The 22,357-nt window shown below is 38.5% G+C and overlaps 1 protein-coding gene across 8 annotated transcripts in view; it reads left to right on the top strand.

Moving 5' to 3' along the window:
- RASAL2 (RAS protein activator like 2) overlaps positions 1 to 22,357 on the top strand; it is a 429,713-nt gene that overhangs the window by 358,644 nt on the left and 48,712 nt on the right. The gene's annotated exons all lie outside the window — the stretch shown is intronic.

The raw sequence follows: 22,357 nt of genomic DNA, 5'->3' as shown, positions 1-22,357 counted from the left end.
TGTAATGAAAAGGAACCCTCAGTTTCAAAAATTAAGATGACCAGTTTGAATAAACCTCAAATACATGGCTTGCTAAGGATAATAGCCTAAAATGTTGTGTGTATGCTAGGGTACTTCTTTAATACTCCATGTCTCCATAATGTTCAAATGTAAGAAATAATGCTTTTAGTATGTTAACACATCATCACCATCTCTAATATTTATTGAATGCTTGTTATGTGCCAGTCTTTTGTTTTGTTTTGTTTTGTTTTAGAATCTCCAGTAGCTTTATGAAAAAGCCCTGTTAAGGTTGGAAGGCTAATGGAGCCTGGGTCTGGACTAGATCCATGAGATCAAGGAAGGTTTTAAAATATGCCGGGCATTTTAAACGTAATACAACAAGCCTAGATACTATTGTTACCCTTATTTTACAGATGAGGAATTTAGGTTTAGAGAGATTGAGAAACTCGCCCAAGGTCACATAGCTAGTAAGTCCTAGAGCTGGGATTGAATACAAGCCTGCCACTTATATTTGATACTCTTATTTATACTTGGGTTTTTTGTTTTTAAGTAACTGACATGATTTTCAGTTATTTGCCTAGCAAGCAGAAATAAAAACTATAGATTTGCCAGGCAGAGAATTACTCTCTTTGTTTTGTAGATGAAGAAACTTACGCCTTCACACATGCAGAGCTGGTGAAGGACTACTGCTTTGTCAGCCCTTCTCATCACTGAACCACATTAGAGGTGCTCTGTGAAATTTGCAAGTCTATTCACAGTATAGTGTAACTGAGATTGTTAATTGTGTCCTTTACACCTCTTTGTTTTAAGGTAAACGTAAAGGACTGGTTTTTCTTCTCATATTTTTTTGCTTAGTTTCCTATTAGTCTACATTTTTTTTTCCATTCCAGGAATTCAAAGCATTTGATAAATATGTCTCAATAAAATAGAACAATAATTTTTTTCAAATGTTGGTTTTGAAAAACAAGGATGTTGTACATTAATTCAAACATTCCCAATTCAATAGGTGATTTTTTTAATTTTTTATTTTGCATTAGGTGGAAGTTTATAGAGCAAATTAGTTTCCCGTTCCATAGTTTGTGCATGAAGTGTTCCACGACATTGGCTTCATTCCCCACCATGTGTCAGCACTCTCCCCAACAATAACTGATTTCTTAAACTCTGCAGTGTCATTTAGAAAGTTGGGTGACAAGGAGATACTTTTTATAGGTGTACTTTATTTTTTAACTTTGCATTAAATAGCACCTTCTTTATTTCAAACAAAGTGCTCTCTCCTATTCCAGTTTGCTTTAGGTAGCCCATGGGAGTTCTTGAATTAAATTACCAAGAGATCATATTCTACTAGAGTCTCTTATATTGCTATTATATAGTTAGGTCATGTTTAACCTTTCCAGTGAACTACAGTCATTTTATGTGCCTTCCATCCTATTTACTTCAATCAATAGCAGTATCTTTCTGTCTGAAACATAGCATAATAAAAAGACACTAGTAAACCTCAAATATTAGACAACCCTTTTATTTTTTAAATCCATTTGAATGATAGAGCTTTGCTCTACAGGAATTTTTCAAAAACTGTTTATATTCTTCTTGTATAAGGATGTACTCACTAGAGTTTGAATGGGTTGTAACATTATATCCACACAGATGAACAGGACTAAGATACAAGGTATTAATCACCTGAGGTCTTTGAATTGGTACCCTTACAGGTGTGACCAAACATTTTCTGAAGATCACCAGTTTTCTTGGGTCATATACATCAATTGCTGAAGTCAGGCCATTTCTTCCCAAATGGTATATGACAGTTCTTAGTAGGAAAACATTTCTTATATCAAATCTACAGAAACCTAGTAAGCAGGTTCGCCAGTTTATTGCACAAGGAAAATGTGAATAATCCTTGTTGTTAAAAAAAAGTTCAGGTAAGTAGTAAAAAACTAAAGTCCTTTATCTTTTCCATCTTCCCACATAAAGGACCTCATTAGCTAAGTTTGTTTCCTTTCAAACCTTTTTAAAACTTCATACACAATGCGCATATATGTATTTTTGCTTATTTTTACGTAAGTGGGATTATACATACTATTCGTGACTTGCTTCTTTGCATAAATATTTTGGATGACGTACGTCAGTACATGTAGATCTACATGATTCTTTTTTTTTTTAATATTAAAATATTTTATTGTGTTTTCGGTGAAAGTTTATACAGTAAATTAGGTACCCCTTCAACAATTTCTACACAGTTTATTCAGTGATATTAGTTATATTTGTCACAGTGTGTCAGCTGTCTCATTATTTCCGTTCTGGTTGTTTTGTTTTGAGTAATCTGATTTCCTTGCCCCATTGCCTTCTCTTTGATTTTGAGTAAATGTTGACCATTTGGTATAGTACTTATGGATGATATTGTTTATTTTATGAGCCAGTCTGTTATTTAGCTAAAAGATGACTTAATGGAATAATTTTGGTTTAAGGTTTAAAGAATATCTCAGGATGATAGTCTCAGGGAGTCTTCCAGTCTCTACTGGTCCAGTAAGTCTGAACTTTTTAAGAATTTGAGTTCTATTCCACATTTTCCTTCCATTCTCTCAGTATCCATCTGTTGTGTTCCTGATCAGAACAGTACATATTGTGTTCCTGATCAGAACATTAGTGGTCATTGGGCACCAACTAGTTCTTCTGGTCTCGGGGTAGATAAGGTCGTGGTTCATGCAGACTATTAGTCCTATAGATAGTTTCTTCTCTGAGTCTTTGGTTTCCTTCTTTCTCTTTTACCCTGGACATGTAGCGACCAATAGTTGTATCTTGATGGTCACTCGCAAGCTTTTAAGACCTTAGGCACTACTCACCAAACTAGGATGTAGAACATAAACTTTATTATATTATGCCACTTGACTGAGTTGTCCCACGAGACTATAGTCCTAAGCCTTCAGACCCCATAAACCAGTCCCGCAAAGTGTTTGGTTAAGCCTAAGAAGTACCTGTGTTTTTGCCCCCATGTGCTTTATTGTATATATGAATATATATGCGTGCATACACTTCCATATACATACACCTGCATATAAATACATCTATATATGCCCACATATATACACACATACATACCTACACACCTGTATGCATACATAATACACATGTAACCACATTCCTGTTTTTTAGTTGTTTCGCAGTTTTATATGTCATAGCTACATCGTTATTTTTAACAGCTGCATTCTTAATATGCTATAGTTTCATGTAACAATGTATTTTACTATTCTATATTGATAGATATCTAAGTTGTTTCTCCTTTTTTGGCATAAAATAGGGTTGTAATGAATATTTTTGAACTTGCACATTTTTATACCTATGTGACTAGGTCAGCTTTCTGAAATGGAACTGCTGTATTTAGAGTATGTACATTATCAAATTGTCCATTCCCACCAGCAGACGGAGATTACCTTTATCCTCAAAACAAGCTGTCTCATTTTTATCAATATGATGGATTAATAGTAGTAAACAATTATGTGGTATTTACTATGTGCCAGACAATATTCTAAGCACTTTACATGTACTAACTCATTTAATCATCACAACATCCATATAATGTCGTTATTATCATGAACCCCATTTTGAAAATGAGAAGACTGAGACACAAAAAGACAGTAGTAAGCTGCCTAAGGTCACACAGTTTAGGAAATGGCAGATCTGAAGTTCAAACCCGGGAAGCCTGGCCCTAGAGTCCACATTCTTAACCTTTATGCTGTACTGTCTCTACCAAAAGAAGCTGGGGGGTTTCCTTTGTTTTAATTTGCATATCCCTATTTTTATAGTGCCTAGTATAGGGAGCCCTGGTGGTGCAGTGGTTAAAGCGCTCCACTGTTAACCGAAGGGTCAACAGTTTGAACCCACCAGCCACATTGCGGGAGGAAGATGCTGCAGTCTGCCTTCCATAAAGACTTACAGCCTTGAAAACCCAGTGGGGCAATTCTACTCTGTCCTGTAGGGTCGCTATCTATGAGTCAAAATTGACTCGACGGCAGTGGGTTTGATTTGGAATACCTAGTAAGTTGAACACTGAACATCTTTTCACATGTTTTCTTCTTCATGACTTCCTGTTCATTTCCTTTCCTCATTTTTTCATCTTTCTATTGAGTTGTTTGTCTTTTTCTTGTGATTTGGAATAGCACTTTTTTATCACTAGGAATAATAAAGCACTATTATTCATGTTGCTGAAGTTTCTCCCAGTCTGTCACCTGTGTTTTAAAATCACATCTTCCAATTACATAGGAGTTTTTAATTTTCGTTTGGACAGATACAATGCTGTGCAAATCACTTTCTCTCTCCCTCCTTCAAGAAGAGGAAACATTCTCTCTGGTATTGGGAGGATAACGAAGTAGTGATTATGATATTTTAAATTCTTCAAAGTATTTTATAACCACAAACTTTTTCTGCACTTATAACATTTTAAAAAGACAAAATTATTCTCAGGTGGCCTGTGTTACTTCTTTAAGATAGCAGAAAAAACATTTTTAAATAAGCTAATTTCATCTGAAGAAGACTTACTGCATATGGACAGTAAGCTTTTCTATGTAAAACACCATAGAGTATTTTAATATGCAGTCTTGATTGATCAAAAAGACCCTTAGGGCTCCAGGTCTGTCTCGCCAATAATCCACAAGTCATAAATTCTGCTATGAAGCCCTGATGGCAGCAGATGCTGCTTATTGGATCAGTTTATAATGATCCTTAAATTCAGAATTTCCTTTGTGGGGCATAGACATAAGAAGTTAATTTTACCAAGTAATTAATTTTTCTAAATACCAAATTTTTTAATATATGGTAATATATTTAACGTCTGACAGTTATATACAAGCTACCATGCCCCATGCCTCAAGGAAATACAGAGAAGCAAAGGTTCAATCCCCATCCTCAAGGAGTCTAGTAAGAGATAAATGTCCAGGGGGAAATGGCAACTCCAGAAGAAGAAAGGTGTACAAAGTGTAGGGGTTTACAAGAAGACGAGGTTACTTCTTGTTTGGTGGATCAAGAAAGACCTTGGAGGGTGGTGGCATGTGAGTTGAACCTTAAAGAACAGGTATAATTTGAACCTGGAAACAGACCAGGGAGAGGACCTTTCCTTGGAATGGACATAACAAGCAAAAGCAGAGATTAGGAAGGTTATGGTGCTTGAAGACACACACTGAATAGTTTATGATATAATATTGGAAAAGGTCAAGTTACCAGTTTTTAAGTTGGTAGGCAGCAACCTTTCTGCCTTTTTTTCCCCTTAAAATTACTCCATACAGGAAAAAGCAATATAAACTCCATCTTTTATGAAACTAGAAGAAATCTGTATGATAGATGACAAAGTTAGAGGAGGATCAGATACAATCATCTGCAAAGGGGAGTTCCAAACAGAAGTCTATCACTTAGGATTCAGATCAGCTGCTAATTAACAGATTCCTAAAATTGTAATGGTTTAAAGAAAGTAGAATTATTTTTTCCTCACATAAAAGAAGTCTGAAGGTGAGCATTTGGTAGCTGGTTTGGTAATTCCACAGTCATAAAGGACTAGGGCTCTTTGTGGAATTTCGGCTCTGCCATCCTTAGGATCTTCAAGAATCTCTTTATGGACACAAGATGGCTACTGGAGCTCCAGCCATGACATCTATGGCTATTAAGGAAGAGGGGAAGGAATGAATATTGGGAAAACAGCTAGCAGTTTCTGCCAAAGAAAGAGGCTGATTTACCCCCTATAGGACTCTGGAAAGGTTCAGAAGTACAAGCCCTCCTCTAGCTGCCTGTTCCATCTCCAACCCAACTCTAGAAGGCCAGCAGCCAGACTTACGTTTACCACGTAGCAAATTGGAGAAACTGAACCACCCCAGATAAAGAGATCTACCCCCCACCCCCCAGAAAACCAAACCCATTGCCATCGAGTCAATTCCAACTCATAGCGACCCTGTAGGACAGAGTAGAACTACCCCATGGACACTGACATTTATATATCCCATTTTAAAAGACAGCTGGTAATCCTACTGTAGGTATATCCAAGAGAAATGAAAACATGTCTATATAAAAATTCAATGGAAATATTCATAGCAACATTATTTTTATTAGTCCAAAAGTGGAAACAACTCAAATGTCCACCAGTAAATGAATAAATAAATAAAATGTGGTATAACCATATAATATGGAATATTATTTGGCAATAAAAAGAGACTACTGGTCCATGCAACAACATGGATGAACCTTGAAAACATCATGTTAAGTGAAAGATACCAGTCACAAAAGACCACGTATTGTATGATTCCTTTTATATGAATTGTCCAAAATAGGTTAGTCTATTGTTGTTGTTAGTTGCCATCAAGTGGGCTCTGGCCCATGATGACCTCATGTATAACAGAACAAGATGTTCCCTGGTCCTGTGCCATCTTAGTGGTTGCCAGAGGCTGGGGGTGTGGAGTAGGGGTAGGTGAGGAATGTGAAGTGATTGCTAATGGATACAGGGTTCCTTTTGGAGGTAATGAAAATGTTTTAAACTTAGATTGTGGTGATGACTGTACAACTCTGTGAATAAGCTAAACATTGAATTGTATACTTTAAATGGGCAGGTTTTATGGTATGTGCAGTATATCTTGTTATGCGTTAAATTTTATCCCCCCAAAAGATATTTCATGTCTAAATCCATTGTATCTGTGACTGTGACCTTATTTGGAAATAGGGTCTTTGAGTATGTAATTAGTTAACATAAGGTCATACTGGAATAGGGTGGGCCCTAGTCCAATATGACTAGTGTTGTTTTAAGAAGAAAACGTGAATTTCCAGATTAGAAAGGCCACCAAATTTCCAGCATATCATTGTGAAATATCACTTTAACTTTAAAAAAATTTTCTTAAAAGCTTCTAGAAAGAAAAAAATAGGTTACACAGAGCATGGAGAAGACAGTACTGGCAACACAGTAGTCCGGGAGCTGGTATTTGTCTAGTCTCCAGCCCTGACTGTGCACACCACCACATGGATAGACGTGGATGGGACAGGCCAGCGGTGGCCCTCCTTAAGATTCATTCAGTTCTTGGGCTCACCAGCAAAACCAGACCATGATGTGCTTTCCCTCATAAAGCTACCCTAGGGAGAAAATGTGTGGACAGGACCCACGGGCAGTTACATACTTGCCATAAATGAATAAATAGACACTTACAAGAAAAAACTGGTTACCTACAAAGGAGTGAGGGAAAGAAATGGCAATGCCTTCAAAATTCTGAGTGGAAATTATTTTCAGCCCAATATTCCATATCTCACGGCAGTCCTTAAATGTCAGACAAAGGAGTTTGGATTTTATCCTGTAAGCTATGGGAGAACATTTAAACATTTTTTGAGCTGAGAAATTACCTAATCAGAATTGTGTTTTGGATAGATTAATTCAGCAGTAGAATTTCAGATGACTTAGTTTGCAGAAAGATGATTGCAAGTTTGGGGGACCGGTTAGCAGAGATAATGAAGCCTTTAAGGAGGGGTAATAACAGTGGGAGTAGAAAGGTAGAAACAAGACAGAAGGAGCATTTTGGAGGCAAAATCAATAGGATGTCACAAAGTCATCATTGTTCTAAAGCCATCTAATCAGATAAAAGCCAGTAAAGTGATTCCCTAGAATCAGTGTTGTCAGCATTTTCACATTAAATTCATGCCATGTAGGAGAGTATTGGGAAAAAGAAGAGAATAAACCCTGTGATATTTCTGTCTTTAGTTCAAATGCACTTAAAACTAGACAATGCTGAAAAGTAATGGTCATACTACATTGTCCAGGCATTCTAGGATTCCATGTGCCTATCAGGTTGCCAGGTTTGCTCTGGAAGTGCTCCTTAAATTTACCAAAGACTTGAGGTAAACATAGGTAAGCAGAATCAAAACCAAACCCTTTGCCATCAAGTCGATTCTGATTCATAGCAACCCTGCAGATAAGTCTAGGTAAAAAATAAACCTGTGGATTAGACTTCTCACCCCCTCCATGTCTCCCTCAAGTAATAAACCTTCACAGTACTATCCTTAATTCTGAAGCTGACTTACAAAGTATGATTTTTTAAAGAATTCTACTTGTTTTTTGTCAAGGGATATGTAAATGTGGTGTTGACTAATAGAGGCAACTTTGTTACAATATATTCAGGCTCTTAAGTTTCTCCTTATTAAAGCTAATTTTTTTTTAACTTTTTATTTTGAAATTATGTACTCATAGTACACTATTAAAAAAAATAGAACATAGAGTCTTGCAAACCCTTCCTCTAGCCTTTCCCGTTAGTGGTATCTTATATAACTGTGGTATGATCGAAAAATCAGGAAATTGAAATTGATTGGCACAATATTATTAACTAGACTACTCATTCAGTTGTCACCAGTTTTTACATGCACTTGTGTGTGTGTGTGTAGTTTGTGCAGTTTAATGCAACATATAGATTCGTGGAACCACCACCACAATCCGATACGTAGCTTTTCCATTACAAGAAAGGAACTCTGTCGTGTTGCCCATTTATAGTCATACCCATCACCCCATCACTGTCCCTTGGCAACCATTAATATGTTCTCTGTCTCTATAGTTTTATCATTTCTAGAATATTATCTAAATGTATACAGTATGTAACCCTTTGAGATTGCCTTTTTCCCCTAAACAAATGCCCCTTTTTGTTCCTTTTTATTGTTAAATAGTATTCCATTGTATTACTGTAACAGAGTTTGTTTAACCATTCACCCATTGAAGGACATTTGATCGTTTCTTGTTTTTGGTTATTACAAACAAAGATGCTGTGAACAATTGTGTGTAGGTTTTTGTAGGAACGTAAATGTTCGCTTTTTGGGGTGAAAGCCCAAGAGTGCAGTTGCTAGGTTGTATGGTAAATGCATTTTTAGGTTTATAAGAAACTGCAAAACTGTTTTCCAGAGTAGCTGTACAATTGTACATTCCCACCAGCAAGATTTGTGGGGGTTTTTTGTGTCGTATCTAAGAAATTTTTGCCTACTGCAACGTCTTAAAAATTTCCTCCAGTTTTTGTCTAGAAGCTTTGTAATTTTAGCTTTTATATTTAAGCCTGTGATTCATTTAGAGTTATTAATCAAAATTCTAAACTTGCTCCAGCCAACCCAGTTACAGGCAGACAGTCTACCTTTGGGGAAGGAGATATGGTAAGCCACTTCTCTCTTTACCTACTTTTCCTCTCCAGCTTGGTAACCATGGTTTTAGGTGCCCTCTAGGTTGTGGACAAAGGGAGAAGGAAAGTGGGGAGAAGGGATAACAAAGTTGTGGTACTATTTTAACTTTCATTTATACTCTTGGAGACTGACAGATGTTCGAAGCAGACTTCTGAATTTATCAAGGATTTCATTTTAATTGAATCCACAATCAATGCCCGTGGAAGCAGCAGTCAAGAAATCAGTGACGTATTATCGCGTAGACCTCTTTAAAGTGTTAAAAAGCAAAGACATCACTTTGAGGACTAAGGTGCACCTGACTCAAGCCATGGCATTTTCAGTCAGCTCATATGCATGCGAAAGCTGAACAATGAATAAGGAAGACCGAAGAAGAATTGATGCATTTGAAGTATGGTGCTGGTGAAGAATATTGAATATACCATGGACTACCAGAAGAACAAACAAATCTCCCTCGGAAGAAGTACAGCCAGAATGGTCCTTAGAAGCGAGGATGGTGAGATTCTGGACATGTTATGAGGAGGGACCAGTCCCTGGAGAAGGACATCACGCTTGGTAAAGTAGAGGGTTAGCAAAAAAGAGGAAGACCTTCAAGCAATGGATTGGCACAGTAGCTGCAACAATGGGCTCAAGCATAGCAAGGATTGTGAGGATGGTACTGGTCTGGGTCGCATTTTATTCTGTTGTACATGGGGTTGCTGTGAGTTGAAATTGACTCAATGACATCCAACAACAACATTCTCTCACGAGGTGCTTTGGGGAATTCTTCAGAGTTCCTAAGGAACTCTCACTTATGGTTTCATTGACTTGGGCAGGTACATCTCTAGACCAGGTGTTCACTTGCAACTCCTTTCACAGTTCCTAGATGTAATTCTTGCCGCTTTGGTCTCTGCACCCTTGCAGTCAGTCCTCTGGAAAACCAGAAACTTCTGCATGCACTTTGCCCTGACAACCTCTAGGAGTGCAGGCTGATCCAAAAAGCAGCAACACTCTAGCTCTGCCACCAAGCAGTTAGTGGATCATTTCTCATCATCTGGATTTCCCAGGTAAGACTCAGACTCCACCGTCTGTGCATCCTCTACCCCTATCATATCCCTTATGGGGAGCAGGGAGATGAACCTCACAGCATTCTCTACAAATCCCTTTCCTTCTCACATATTCTGACGCTTTTTATATTCTTGATCTGAGGATTTCAAGATAGTGGAACTGGTTCCGAAACATTTTCTTTGTGAAATGTTTCTCTTGCACTTCTACAGTTTGTCTCATACTTCACTTTGGTGTATATCATCTGTTTTATCTTACTGTCTTGACTGAAACTTCAATTTTAACATCTTATTACATGTATTTCAATATGTATACTTTATATGTAAACATATATAGCACCCACCCCACCCCACCCCCCATTGCCATTGAGTCGATTCTGACTCATAGCAACTCTACAGGCCAGGGTTGAACTGCCCTGTAGGATTTCCAAGGCTGTAATCTCTATGGAAGCAGACTGCCACATCTTTCTCATATGGAGAGGCTGGTGGGTTCAAACTGTCTGCCATTTGGTTGGCAGCCGAGTGCATAACTACTGAGCCACCAGAGCTCCTTAAACATACATAAAGAAGCTAGTCTACAGGACTAATAGCCTACCCAAGCCACGGCCTCATCTACCCTGAGACCAGAAGAACTAGATGGTCCCCAGCTACCACTACGGATGATTCTGGTCAGGACCACAATCAAAGGACCCTGATAGAGCAGGGAAACATGCAGAACAGAACTCAAATTCTTAAAAAGTCCAGACTTACTGGACCAGTTGAGACTAGGGGACTCCCTGAGACTGTCATCCTGAGATACTCTTTAAACCTTGAACCTAAACCATCCCCTGAGATCACCTTTTAGTGAAATAACAGATTGGCACACCAAATAAAGGATATTCCTCATGAGTATAGTGCTTCACTAAAAACACCGTCTCTGTGAGACCAAAGATCAACAAATTACTCTAAAGCAAAGATGAGAAGATAAGGGGGCAGGGAAGCTGTAGAGTACTCGAAACGGAAAAACCAGAATGCAGCTAAAGAGAATGTTGACACATTGTGAAAAATGTAACTAATGTCATTGAACAATTTGTGCAGAAATTGTCAAATGGGAGCTTAATTTGTTGTGTAAAGTTTCACTGAAAACACAATAAAATATTATTAAAAAATAGAGAATAAATATGTATTTATAGGTGTTAAATGCTTTTATTAAGTCTGCAGTCTTTAGCATAACATATGAAGTGCAACACGGCCCAATCCTACGCTACCTCTCAGCATTGTTGCTGTTGTTGTTACGTGCCGTAGAGTCAGTTCCGACTCATAGTGACCCTATGCATAACAGAACGAAACACTGTCCAGTCCTGCGCCATCCCTGCAATTGTCGTTATGCTTGAGCTCATTGTTGCAGCCACTGTGTCAATCCACCTCATTGAGGGTCTTCCTCTTTTCCGCTGACCCTGTACTCTGCCAAGGATGATATCCTTCTCCAGGGACTGATCCCTCCTGACAACATGTCCAAAGTATGTAAGATGCAGTCTCACCACCCTTGCTTCTAAGGAGCACTCTGGTTGTATTTCTTCCAAGACAGATGAGTTTTTTCTTCTGGCAGTCTATGGTATATTCAATATTCTTCACCAACACCACAATTCAAAGGCGTCAGTTCTTCTTCAGTCTTCCCTATTCATTGTCCAGCTTTCACACGCATATGATGCGATTGAAAATGCCATGGCTTGGGTCAGGTGCACCTTAGTCTTCAGGGTGACATCTTTGCTCTTCAACACTTTAAAGAGGTCCTTTGCAGCAGATTTGCCCAGTGCGATGCGTCTTTTGATTTCTTGACTGCTGCTTCCATGGCTGTTGATTGTGGATCCAAGTAAAATGAAATCCTTGATAACTTCCATCTTTTCTCCATTTATCATGATGTTGCTTATTGGTCCAGTTGTGAGGATTTTTGTTTTCTTTATGTTGAGGTGTAATCCATACTGAAGGCTGTGGTCTTTGATCTTCATTAGTAAGTGCTTCAAGTCCTCTTCACTTTCAGCAAGCAAGGTTGTGTCATCTGTATAACGCAGGTTGTTAATGAGCCTTCCTCCAGTCTTGATGCCCTGTTCTTCCTATAGTCTAGCTTCTCGGACTATTTGTTCAGCATACAGATTAAATAGGTATGGTGAAAGAATACAACCTTGATGCACACCTTTCCTGACTTTAAACCAATCAGTATCCCCTTGTTCTGTCCAAACAACTGCCTCTTGATCTATGTAAAGGTTCCTCATGAGCACAATTAAGTGTTCCAGAATTCCCATTCTTCACAGTGTTATCCATAGTTTGTTATGTCCACACAGTCAAATGCCTTTGCAAAAATCAATAAAACACAGGTAAACATCCTTCTGGTATTCTCTGCTTTCAGCCAGGATCCATCTGGCATCAGCAATGATATCCCTGGTTCCACGTACTCTTCTGAAACCGACCTGAATTTCTGGCAGTTCCCTGTCAATATACTGCTGCAGCCATTTTTGAATGATCTTCAGCAGAATTTTGCTTGCATGTGATATGAATGATATTGTTCTATACTTTCCACATTCAGTTGGATCACCTTTCTTGGGAATAGGCATAAATATGGATCTCTTCCAGTCAGTTGGCCAGGAAGCTGTCTTCCATATTTCTTGGCATAGACGAGTGAGCACCCCCACGTGTCTGTCAGTTTGTCGTACTGCGGGGGCTTGTGTGTTGCTGTGATGCTGGAAGCTATGCCACCGGTATTCAGATACCAGCAGGGTCACCCATGGAGAACAGGTTTCAGCTGAGCTTCCAGACTAAGACAGACTAGGAAGAAGGACTCGGCAGTCTACTTCTGAAAAGCATTAGCCAGTGAAAACATTATGAATAGCAGCGGAACATTGTCTGATATAGTGCTCAAGATGAGCCCCCCCAGGTTGGAAGGCACTCAAAAGATGAGTGGGGAAGAGCTGCCTCTTCAAAGTAGAGTCGACCTTAGTGACGTGGATGGAGTAAAGCTTTTGGGACCTTCATTTGCTGATGTGGCACGACTCAGAAGAAACAGCTGCAAACATCCATTAATAATCATAACCTGGAATGTATGAAGTATGAATCTAGGAAAATTGGAAATCGTCAAAAATGAAATGGGATGCATAAACATCCATATCCTAGGCATTACTGAGCTGAAATGGACTGGTACTGGCCATTTTGAATCAGACAATCATATAGTCTACTATGCTGGGAATGACATCTCGAAGAGGAATGGTGTTGCATTCATCGTCAAAAAGAACGTTTCAAGATCTATTCTGAAGTACAACGCTGTCAGTGATAGGATATTATCCATATGCCTACAAGGAAAACCAGTTAATACGACTATTATTCAAATTTACGCACCAACCACTAGGGCCAAAGATGAAGAAACAGAAGATTTTTATCAGCTGCTGCAGTCTGAAATTGATCGAACATGCAATCAAGATGCATTGATAATTACTGGTGATTGAAATGCAAAAGTTGGAAACAAAGAAGAAGCATCAGTAGTTGGAAAATATGGCCTTGGTGATAGAAATAATGCTGGAGATCGAATGATAGAATTTTGCAAGACCAACGACTTCTTCATTGCAAATACCTTCTTTCACCAACATAAACAGCAACTATACACATGGACCTCGCCAGATAGAACACACATAAATCAAATTGACTACATCTGTGGAAAGAGACAATGGAAAAGCTCAGTTTCATCAGTCAAAACAAGGCCAGGGGCTGACTGTGGAACAGACCATCAATTGCTCATATGCAAGTTCAAGCTGAAACTAAAGAAAATCAGAGCAAGTCCACAAGAGCCAAAATATGACCTTGAGTATATCCCACCTGAATTTAGAGACCATCTCAAGAATAGATTTGATACATTGAACACTAGTGACCGAAGACCAGACGAGTTGTGGGATGACATCAAGGACATCATCCATGAAGAAAGCAAGAGTTCACTGAAAAGACAGGAAAGAAAGAAAAGACCAAGGTGGATGTTAGAGGAGACTCTGAAACTTGCTCTTGAGCGTCAAGCAGCTAAAGCAAAAGGAAGAATTGATGAAGTAAAAGAACTGAACAGAAAATTTCCAAGGGCTTCTCGAGAAGACAAAATAAAGTGTTATAATGACATGTGCAAAGAGCTGGAGATGGAAAACCAAAAGGGAAGAACACACTCAGCGTGTCTCAAGCTGAAAGAACTGAAGAAAAAATTCAAACCTCGAGTTGCAATAGTGAAGAATTCCATGGGGAAAATATTAAACGATGCAGGAAGCATCAAAAGAAGATGAAAGGAATACACAGAGTCATTATACCAAAAAGAATTAGTCGATATTCAACCATTTCAAGAGGTGGCATATGATCAGGAACCAATGGTACTGAAGGAAGAAGTCCAAGCTGCTCTGAAGGCATCGGTGAAAAACAAGGCTCCAGGAATTGATGGAATATCAATTGAGATGTTTCAACAAACAGATGCAGCGCTGGAGGTGCTCACTTGTCTAGGCCAAGAAATGTGGAAGACCTCTCAGCATTATCTCCCCCTGTTCCTACTGAAAGGCTATCATTGATAGTACTTACCACACAGTTTAATATTTCTCTGGTTTCGAACTTGCTGCCTCCTGTATCCCAAATGCCATTCCCTATTTCTATACCCTGTCCTTTGTCAGGCTAGTTCTAATTCATACTCATGCAACAGTACTCAGATCAGAAATCATATGCCTCCTGACTTTATTCTTTGTTCTTCCCTCATATCACCCCAACTAAGTGCCTACCCACCCATCTACCCATACCAACTGTACACACTTTATTATTGAACTAACTTTCTGTTAAATTTATCTCTTCATTTTTCTGCCAACTGCAGCAAAGTGGAAGCTCCTGAAGGGCACAAACAATCTGTGTATCTTAATCCCCTAGCATAATCCCTAACCCATTAAGAAACTCAATAAATGTTTGTTGGCCTCAAACAAATGGGAAAAGTTAAAGATAACTGCTAGATAACAAAGAAGAGAACCTTTTCAACATGGTATACTTAGATATAATGACAACTTCTTAGAAAGTATTGGTTTCCATGCCATTAATCAATCAGTACAAGCTAGCTATAGATTATAGGGTTTCCCTTACCAGTGTTTACTGCCATGGGCCAGTTAAGAATCCCTTAATTTTGTGAACTGAAATCCAACGGAAGTTTCTAATTGTATCATGATAGTACTTCTAATTCACTAGAATGCTTTCTCTTAATAGAAAAAAATTATTTCCATACATTTATTCCTTCTGTCTTTATATTCTTCCAGCAGAGAATATATTCAAGAATAGCTATCCTGTTCTCAACCAGATGAATAATTCACATGAAATGGACTAATGTATGTCATATCACCTTGAAAAAGCTCTAGGTCTGCGATAATAGTCCCTCAGATTTATATAAAACTGCAGTTAATGAGATTGATGTGAAATCATAGATTATTGTATTTGATTCTCACAATAACTCTGAAATATAGGAAGAGAAATCATTATTCACATTTTCCAAATGAGAACACTAAGGCTCAGGAAGAATAAATGATTTGCTCTATGTCACATAGCTAGTGAATAGTTTTAGTTGACATGAATGTGTAGGGTTTTGGCTCCAAGTTGAGGGCTTTCTCCACTATACTCCTTGTTGCATGTGTTGGTAAGAATCCTATCTTGCTGAGAAGATAGTCAAGAAAGAAAGAAAGGACAAAAGTAAAAACCACACACAAACACACTCACACACAACTCTTGGTAAGACTAGAATACTGTAGCTTAATGTATAATGAGTCAATTTACAGTCAGAGTTCCACAATTTGGAAAAATATAAAGCTGACTCCCTATTCTTTTCATCTCACCTCATCCCCAAAACAAATGGATTGGATAAAAATATAAAATAAAACTTTAAAAAAGCACTAAAAATATATAGCTGGATTCTTATGATCTTGGAATGGAGAAACACTTTCTAAGCAAAAACTGGGAGGAAATAGTTACAAATATGACAAAGGACTAATTTACTTGTTACACAAAATTCTTTACATATCAATTAAACTCAGCAATCAGAAAAATGGTTTAAAATCATGAAACAGTAGTCCATAATTCTCAGACAAGGGAACACAGATTTTCAATAAATGTACAAATGTCCTCAACATCATAATTAAAGAAATGCAAACTAAAGCAATAATGAAATATCATTTTTTTCCAGTTATACTGGCAAAGGTTTTTAAAGTTCAGCCATACCCCGTGTTGGTGACAGCATGTTTGTAGACAGTTAAGTTGATTCCATCTGTTTTGGAGGGTAATATGGCAATATCAAAATTTTAAATGTATACACCTGTCTTGGATTAAATAGTGTCCCCCCAAAAGATATATTAAGTCCTAACCCCCCAGTACCTGTGAATGTGACTTTGTTAGGAAATAGAGTCTTTGAAGGTGTTATCAGTTAATATGATGTTCTACCAGAGTAGAGTAGGCACTAATCAATCTGAGTGGTGTCCTTATAAAAGAGAAGAACAGACACAGAGAGACAGAGGAAGGATGTTGTATGCTACAGCTGCAACCCTAGGAACACCTGCAGCTATGAGAAGCTAGGAGAGAGGCATGGAATAGATTCCCCGCCAAAGCCTCAGAAGGAATCATATTTGATTGTCGATATGTAAAAAGTTTGTAGGAGGGTTCACAAAAATTGTTAACAGTGGTTTCTTTAGGGAGTTGAGAGAAGTACCCTTATTTTTATTCTATACTTTGTATCTCTTTGAACTCTTAGAATGTTTTACCAGGAACATATATTACTTTACCATTTAAGAAAAGAAAGTAATTTAAAAAAAACCTATAGCCTCCTTCAACCCCACGTCTCCCACTAGATATTTCCCTGACACCACCCCTTCACACCCACTAGGATGGCTACTATTAACAAAGAAAAACAAAGAAACAGGGAAATAACTATTGGTGAGGATATAGAGAATTGGAGCCCTCTTGCCAAAAAAAAAAAAAGGCAAGGTGATCTGCTTCTGTAAAGATTATAAACAAGAAAACCCTATGGAGCAGTTCTACTCTGTAACACATGGAGTCATCATGAGTCAGGGTCGACTTGATGGCAATAGGTTTGGGTTTTTTTTTTTTGCATTGCTGGTGGAAATGTAAAATGCAGCAGCTGCTGTGGAAAAGTTTGGCAATTCCTCAAAAATTGAAACATAGAATTAACATGTGACCCAGCAATCCTACTCCTAGGTATATACCCAAAAGACTTGAAAGCAGGGACTCAAAACGGATACTGGTACACTATTGCAGCATTATTCACATTGCAACATTATTCATAATACCCGAAAATGAAAACAACCCAAGTGTCCGTCAACAGATAAATGGATAAACAAAATGTAATATATACATACAGTTAAATATTACTCAGCTATAAAGAGAACTATGCTGCCTCTGAAATTTCAGGAGGTAGCATATGATCAAGAACCGTTGGTACTGAAGGAAGACGTCTAAGCTACACTGAAGACACTGGCGAAAAACAAGGCTCCAGGAACTAATGGGATACCGATTATGAGGTGTTTAAAGAAATGGATGCCACGCTGGAAGTGCTCACTCGTCTATGACAAGAAATTTGGAAGAAAGCTACCTAGCCAACCACCTGGAAGAGATCCATATTTATGCCTGTTGCAAAGAAAGGTAATCCAGCCAAATGTAGAAGTTATTGAACAATACCGTTAATATCATATGCAAGTAAAACTTTGCTGATGATCATTCAAAAGCAGTTGCAGCAGTACATCAAAAGGGAAAACTGCCTTAATTGGAGAAAAGATAGTCTTTTTAACAAATGGTGCTGGCATAACTGGATATCCATTTGCAAAAAAATGAAACAGGACCCATACCTCACACCATGCACAAAAACTAACTCCAAGTGGATCAAAGACCTAAACATAAAGACTAAAACAATGAAGATCATGGAAGAAAACATAGGGACAATGTTAGGAGCCCTAATTCAAGGCATAAACAGAGTACAAAATATTACCAAAAATGACGGAGAGAAACCAGATAACTGGGAGCTCCTAAAAATCAAACACCTATGCTCATCTAAAGACTTCACCAAAAGAGTAAAAAGACCACCTATAGATTGGGAAAGAATTTTCAGTTATGACATCTCTGACCAGCGCCTGATCTCTAAAATCTATACGATTCTGTTAAAACTCAACCACAAAAAGACAAACAACCCAATCAAGAAGTGGGCAAAGGATATGAACACACACTTGACTAAAGAAGATATTCAGGCAGCTAACAGATACATGAGAAAATGCTCTCGATCATTAGCCATTAGAGAAATGCAAATTAAAACTACGATGAGATTCCATCTCACTCCAACAAGGCTGGCATTAATCCAAAAAACACAAAATAATAGATGTTGGAGAGGCTGTGGAGAGATTGGAACTCTTCTACACTGCTGGTGGGAATGTAAAATGGTACAACCACTTTGAAAATCTATCTGGCGTTTTCTTAAAAAGTTAGGAATAGAACTACCATACAACCCAGAAATCTCACTCCTTGGAATATACCCTAGAGAAATAAGAGCCTTGACACGAACATATATATGCACACCCATGTTTATTGCAGCTCTGTTTACAATAGCAAAAAGCTGGAAGCAACCAAGGTGTCCATCAATGGATGAATGGTTAAATAAATTGTGGTATATTCACACAATGGAATACTACGCATCGATAAAGAACAGCGACGAATCTGTGAAACATTTCATAACATGGAGGAACCTGGAACACATTATGCTGAGTAGATTAGTCAGAGGCAAAAGGACAAATATTGTATAAGACCACTATTATAATATCTTGAGAAATAGTATAAACTGAAAAGAACACATACTTTTGTGGTTATGGGGGGGAGGGGGGAGAGGATTATTTACTGATTAGTTAGTAGATAAGAACTATTTTAGGTGAAGGGAAGGACAGTACACGGAAGGTCAGCTCAAATGGACTGGACCAAAAGCAAAGAAGTTTCCAGGATAAAGTGAATGCTTCAAAGGTCAGCGGAGCAAGGGCAGGGGTTTGGGGACTATGGCTTAAGGGGACTTCTAAGTCAATTGGCAAAATAATTCTATTATGAAAACATTCTGCGTCCCACTTTGAAATGTGGCGTCTGGGGTCTTAAATGCTAACAAGCGGCCATCTAGATGCATCAGTTGGTCTCAACCCACCTGGATCAAAGGAGAATGAAGAACAAGAACACCAAGGTCACACGACATCTATGAGCCCAGGAGACAGAAAGGGCTCCATGAACCAGAGTCTTACATCATCCTGAGACCAGAAGAACTAGATGGTGCCTGGCCACAACCGATCACTGCCCTGACAGGGAGCACAACAGAGAACCCCTGAGGGAGCAGGAGATCAGTGGGATGCAGACCCCAAATTCTCATAAAAAGCCCAGACTTAATGGTCTGACTGAGACTAGAGGAACCCCAGCGGTCGTGGTCCCCAGACCTTCTGTTGGCCCAGGACAGGAACCATTCCCGAAGACAACTCATCAGACATGGAAGGACTGGACAATGGGTTGGAGAGAGATGCTGATGAAGAGTGAGCTACTTGTATCAGGTGGACACTTGAGACTGTGTTGGCATCTCCTGTCTGGAGGGGAGATAGGAGGGTAGAGAGGATTAGAAACTGGTAAAATTATCACGAAAGGATAGACTGGAAGCGTGGACTCATTAGGGGGAGAGTAAGTGGGAGTATGGAGTAAGGTATATATAAGCTTATATGTGACCGACTGACTTGATTTGTAAACGTTCACTTAAACCTCAATAAAAATTATTTTTAAAAAAAAGGGGAATTGCCAGAAATTCAAACCAGATACAGAAGAGGACATGGAGCGAGGGATATCATTGCTGATGTCAGGTGGATCTTGGCTGAAAGCAGAGAATACCAGAAATATGTTTACCTGTGTTTAATTGACTATGCAAAGGCATTTGACTGTGGATCATAACAAATTATGGATAACATTGCAAAGAATAAAAATCCCAGAACACGTAATTGTGCTCACAAGGAACCTGTGCAAAGATCAAGAGGCAGTCGTTCAAACAGAACAAGGTGATACTGCATGGTTTAAAGTCAGGAGAGGTATGTGTCAGGATTGTATCATTTCACCATACCTATTCAATCTGTATGCTGAACAGATAATCTGAGAAGCTGGACTGTATGAAGAACAGGGCATCAGAATTGGAGGATGACTCATTAACAACCCGTGTTATGCCAAGGACATAACCTTGCTTGCTGAAAGGGAAGAGGATTTGAAGCACTTACTGGTTAAGATCAAAGACTATAGCTTTTAGTATGGATTACCCCTCAGTATAAAGAAAACAAAAATCCTCACAAATGGACCCGTAAGCAACATCATGATAAACGCAGAAAAGATAGAAGTTGTCAATGATTTCATTTACTTGGATCCACAGTCAACGCCCATGTGGAGACAGCAGTCAAGAGCTCAAGTGATGCATTGCATTGGGCAAGTCTGCTGCAAAAGACTTCTTTGGAGTATTGAAGGGCAAAGATGTCGCTTGGAGGACTAAGGTGCACCTGACCCAAGCCATGGTGTTTTCATCCTCCTCCATACGCACGCAAAAGCTGGGCAGTGAATGCGGAAGACTGAAGAAGAATCGATGCCTTAGAATTACAGTGTTGGAGAAGCATATTGAATATACCATGGACTGCCAGAAGAATGAACAGCTCTGTCTTGGAAGAAGTACAGCCAGAATGCTCCTTATTAGTGAGAATGGCGAGACTTCACATACCTTGGACATGTTATAAGAAAGGACCAGTCCCTGGAGAAGGTCATCATGATTAGTAAAGTAGAGGGTCGGCAAAAAAGAGGAAGCCCCTCAACAAGATGGATTGACACAATGGCTACAACAGTGGGCTCAAGCATAACAATGATCATGAGGATGGCACAGGATCGGGCAGTGTTTCATTCTGTTGTTCATAGGGCCGCTATGAAAAGGAACTGACTCCATGGCACCTAACAACAACAGCAACAATAAAGAGAAATGAAGTTCTAATGCATACTACAATATGGATACACCTTGAAAACCATATGCTAAGTTAAAGAAGTCAGACACAAAAGGTCAAAGATTGTATGATTCCACTTATATGAAGTATCTAGAATAGGCCAATTGATAAAGACAGAAAGTAGGTTAGAAGTTACCAGGGTCTAGGGTGTGAGGGAATGGGGAGTTATTGCCTAATGGGTACAGGATTTCTGTTTTGGGGTGATGGAAAAATTTTATAAACAGTGGTGATGGTTGTACATCACTAGGAATGTAATGCCACTGAACTGTGCATGTAAAAATGGTTTAAATGGCAAGTTTTATTTTATACACATACACACACATACAAGTGTGTATATATATATATGTATACTGGAAAAAAAATGTAATCGAACTCCACCAGTTCTTTCCAGTTTTATCCTTAGTTCATTCCTACCTTAATTAACGTAACTATTAAAGAGTGACTGGAAAGACTAATCAATTTTCTTTCTTTTTTTCCTGATTTAGTTGCTAGACTTTTAGTCCCATTATCACAATAAAATTAAGGTATGAGTAAAGAGATTGTTCCCTAGTGTCTGTCATATTGGAGGCAAGTTGAGTTTCCCCCAGAACATGTTTTAATATTTATAATCTAGCCTTCCTTCTGCCTTTGCCTTCACTGTAAGTATACATGTATATGTATCAAAGTAGGTGTGGGTATCAATTTCATCTGTGATGATAAATTTCCTTACTGTGAGCTTGTCCAAGTGACAACTCAAGCTAACAAATGCCCTCCTTACCGTTAGCAGTCAGTAGACCATCTTGTCTAAAGGCTGAGAGCAGGGAGAAGGAAGAGCTGCAGTATATGGTATGCTTCCATAGTTTGCTGGTGTGAGTGGTTGTGTGGTATATTTTGGAAACTAATAAAAATCAGTGAGTAATTTAAGCAGTAGGGACTTGGTTTAACTGTGGCAGTTAAGCCAGTGCAACTAGTGCTGTCAGGATCCTCAAGGAGAACTTTTTTTTATGCACACAAATCGAACTCTAGCGAATGAGCTCTAATTTCCAATTTTTAATCTAGGAAGAGAAACTTTTAAAGTACAGGAAAGGAACACATAGGTATCTG

Source organism: Loxodonta africana, chromosome 25 (genome assembly GCF_030014295.1).
Source record: "Loxodonta africana isolate mLoxAfr1 chromosome 25, mLoxAfr1.hap2, whole genome shotgun sequence".
In the NCBI taxonomy this organism is placed as follows: Eukaryota; Metazoa; Chordata; class Mammalia; order Proboscidea; family Elephantidae; genus Loxodonta; species Loxodonta africana.
This window is presented reverse-complemented; position numbering and strand designations above follow the sequence as displayed.